General features: G+C 39.1%; 1 protein-coding gene across 1 annotated transcript in view; it reads left to right on the top strand.

Annotated features, from left to right (window-relative positions):
• Positions 1–6: 6 nt before the first annotated feature.
• LOC115244945 (5-hydroxytryptamine receptor 1) overlaps positions 7–4,311 on the top strand; it is a 98,385-nt gene continuing 94,080 nt past the window's right edge. The window contains exon 1 of the mRNA XM_029822970.1: positions 7–619. The gene's annotated coding sequence lies outside the window, so the exon portion shown is untranslated. The remainder of the gene's footprint in view (positions 620–4,311) is intronic.

Below are 4,311 nucleotides of genomic sequence, written 5' to 3'. Positions count from 1 at the left end.
TACGCTCTTCCACCCTCAACGGCGAAAGCTCTCGCTATCCCGCCGACGGAAAATTCGAAGCAACAGGACGCGATTGCGCCAAACGAGGAACGGAGGATCCCGCGAAATTTTGGGCTCGCGAAAATAAAAAAAGGTGACCGGGGAGACTGACCATGTGTTAGGAACACGCCGTCGGGTTTTCGGAAGACGAGAAAGGTGCGCGAGACAACGACTCGCAAAACAGTATATTCTCGATCTTGAGGATCGATTCCGGTGGCGGGTGCGCGCGCGATCGCTCGTTTGATTTTGATCGCCCCGCATTCCTCGAGCGTCAGGAAGTTGTTAATCCGTTAACTCGTTAACTAGCGGCTAGATAAGAGCGGACGAGCGCGCGAGCGGCTAACGAAACGGAGGAAGGGGAAAAGATCGACGGGCCACGTAGTGCTGTGAAACTGTCTGGTGATGCGTGATCGAACAACAACTTCCCAAACGGAGGCTGCCGTTGCTGACGCCACTTCCACCATCGACGGTCCCGCGAGCGAGCTGGTACGAGGATCGTCGATCGATATCGACGGCGACGGGGCTACGGATCCCGGCTTCCTCGGCCTGCCAGGATACTCGCATGCGACGGTTTAAGCCGGTAGGTGATTCTTTCTCCCTCTCTATTTTTCTTTCTCATTTTCTACGCCTCTCTAATGGGAAACTTGCACGCCGCTGCAAAAAGGGAGAATAAAAGCTCCGAATGCAACGGCCAAGAGGAAATTGGCTCATATCGACCTCTCGCGAGTCTCGAACGAGGATGTATGCTGATAATGACTGGCATCTCTTCGAAACCCCGCGCGAACCTTATCTTGTCAAATAAATTCGTCGTTCAATTAAAAATTGGTACACTAAGAAAAAGAAGACGTCAATTTGACTAAATGCGTTTATTTAATTATAATTTCTTTAGCTGAAATATTTACATATTTAAGTCAAATACACGATGTATTTTTAAATAAATCTTCAACTAAAGAAATAATAATCAACTAAATATATTTAATCAAGGTAATAACTTCTTTCTCGGTGTACAAATACGAAATTGTCAACCGGACGAGGGATTTTTATAGACGACTTTATAGACATTAATCATACAGAAAGGCATCGCGACGATAGACTCGAACGTATAGACACGATAAGGGGACTGAAGATCTTCTCCTCGCGAAGATTCTACTTGAGTCTAGTCGAGGATGCACACATAATCATATCGCATTATAATATTTATATCAGAGAGCTAGTACAGGGGCCGAGGTCAGAGACAGCTTATTGTAACGGTCATTGAAGAACACGGAAATAATTGATTAAAACCTTTTTAAAAGCTACTCCAACGTAAAGTCAAGTCACAGAGTCAATATAATTGCATCGCGTACCCGGAACACTATAATACTCTAATACATAAATTCTAATCTAATTATATTGGAGTATCATGTGTACGTATGTATGTCACGAGTGCTTGGAAGAAATATAATGACATAATAACAACATTCTATTTTAACTTTTCACTTTAAATGAGCGTCTTTTCCGAGCAATTCTAATAAAAGTATGAAAAAGAAAGTAAAGACGGAGTATGATTACAACAATTTGCATAAAAATAGTTACGTAGATATAAGAAGTATACGTTAAACTTAAATGAGATGAGATAAAGGATAAATTAAAAAAAAAAATTTGTTCAAGCTTCTTCAAGTTTGAAAAAGCCCAAATATATGTTATCAATTTTCAAATATATGTTATCAAGTTTTACACACTTTTAACTTATTTCTGCACAAGGTATCATCTTTTTATTGTTAGTTGTATTACATTTCGCGATCCATACCGTATATCGTATGGCTCTCTAATATCTATGTAAATTTGTGAGAAATATTCACGGGCGCGAAATGTTGTTTCTGCGATCTCTTTCTCTGAATCCTTAGAGGATGCAGCGGCACAGCTTCGCAATCTCATTAACTGTATAAATTATTGAGCACAACTATATATATATATATATATATATAACACACATACCCATACACACACACACCATGAGAATCAAGAACGCGATTCTTTTTTTTTTCCATTTATTAAGTCGTTAAGTCAATTAGTTGTGATATCGTCTACAAATTAGTAGAAACACGCGAAAGGAAGAAAAATAACAGAATAATACATACATATATAACACCGAGAGTTATTTAAAAAAATATCCAAAGGTGCTTCGAGAGAACGGCATTATCGCGCGGTTACATTTATCAAATGCCACACTTGATGTGTGTGTCTGTGTGTATGTGTGCGCGCGCATTCAGGAGAGTGATTTATTTCAAGTAAAGAATAGCAATTAGTCGTTTTTCCGTGCCCGGCGACAATCTTGTCGCTGCACGAAAGCTTCGAAACAAATGGAAATATCATGGTAATATCATGGCACTATTAATTATCGTTATACGTTGGGCAGTACATGCGCAGGGCAATATGCACCGCGTCCCTCACTATCAACTCACATTCGCGGGATATTAATGCGACCGCAATCTTTTTTTCTTTTCCTAATGTACAGGCTCTCGTAGCGGCGCTCTACTTCAGCGGCGGTTATTTCGACGTCGAGCAGTATTCGTAGTTACTGAACGAAATTACTCCGAAATAGAGTGCCATCGTATTTCAATCTCCAGAGTGAATAATCTTTATATCGTTTTAGGAATTCAATTAACGCGGAACGTTTATTATTCTCAGAAATTTCAATTAATAAATAATATATCTCTCGTGTGTGTGTTTTGAGCAACCGCGTGATTATTAAAATAAAAATTGCATCTCTGGGCGAGTGATTTCCGATCGGATACTCCGAAGCGGCCACGTGAATTATTCAGTCGCATCCGGAAGGAAGCGCGGCGGATAAAATGGCGATTACGTGAGAAGGAGAGAGAGAGAGGGAAGAGGGGGAAGAACGAGAGAGTAAAATCCGCCGTCCTTGCTTATACAATGAGATTAGTGGGATTTTATGAACGATAACGGATGGAAGACGGTCGACAGAGAACCGAGGAGAATATCGCGCGACGTGACGCGGTCTGGCCTTCTCGATTATCGCAGAATATTCCATGGCAAAAGTGAATGAATCTTCTCTTGTTGCTTCGTTAAAGACACGCAAAGGGATCGAGCTTCCTGAACTCGAAAGAAAACTTCTGAACGAAATCGCTCCGACACATGACCAAACCTATTAATAAAATAAATCATTGAGACTTCGTGAGACAAATGCAATATCGTTCTACCGATTGTTGTTCATGTCACAATACGAAGCTTCACAAAATCCGCGGAGAGAGAGAAAGAGAGAGAGAGAGAGAGAAACTTCCGAAATAAAAAAATTTCCGCTATTGGAATACATTCGGAAATACGGGGATAAATACGTTCATACTCACATCGAAGAACTTTCCGTTACACTTTCGCGTCCGAGAGGATGTGACGACCAGTGTATACAACAAGAATCGATAGCAAAAAATGAGAAAGCTCGTAGAGCTCTACGACTGCGATACAAAAATAAGAGATTCGCGTTTGGCGTTGCTACAAACGAACAAAAGGAGCTGAGTTTTGCGTTGATAAAAAGACCGATACTCTCTCGCACAAACATACAAAAATCTTTGTTTTACGCACGCAAAAAAATATATAAAATTATAACGCTATTCTTTACAACGACAAGCTTGGTCCATGACTCGAATAATGGATCCAATGTCCGGTTCGCGCTAGAGATGCATGCTGGATTGGTTGCATATTTCCTCTACATCCGCATGTGCACATTTTACTTGTCTGTTCCCTGCGTTCCGACGCTTGCTCTTCCCGGTAGACGGTGATAACTCCCGTTAGACACGACGCCGTTCCACCCATATCCACCTCACTGGCGGCTACCGCGTTTTATGCATTTCTGCCTGTCTACCTGCCTCACGGCATCGCTCTCACGGTCAACGAGTACGTTCGTGTGCGTAAGATCTCCATTGTTACCAGAGCTCGGTGCATGTCGTAAATTACTAAACGTATCTCAATGTTGCAATCCGCGCGCAACGTATAAACTCTCGCCGCCTATAAATGTATATATATATATATATATATATATATATATATATATATATATATATATATATATATATATATATATATATATATATATATATATATATATATATATATATATATATATATATATATATATATATATATATATATATATATATATATATATATATATATATATATATATATATATATATATATATATATATATATATATATATATATATATATATATATATATATATATATATATATATATATATATATATATATATA

The sequence above is a fragment of the Formica exsecta genome, unplaced genomic scaffold (genome assembly GCF_003651465.1).
Source record: "Formica exsecta isolate Colony F162 unplaced genomic scaffold, ASM365146v1 scaffold893, whole genome shotgun sequence".
Taxonomy (NCBI): domain Eukaryota; kingdom Metazoa; phylum Arthropoda; class Insecta; order Hymenoptera; family Formicidae; genus Formica; species Formica exsecta.
This window is presented reverse-complemented; position numbering and strand designations above follow the sequence as displayed.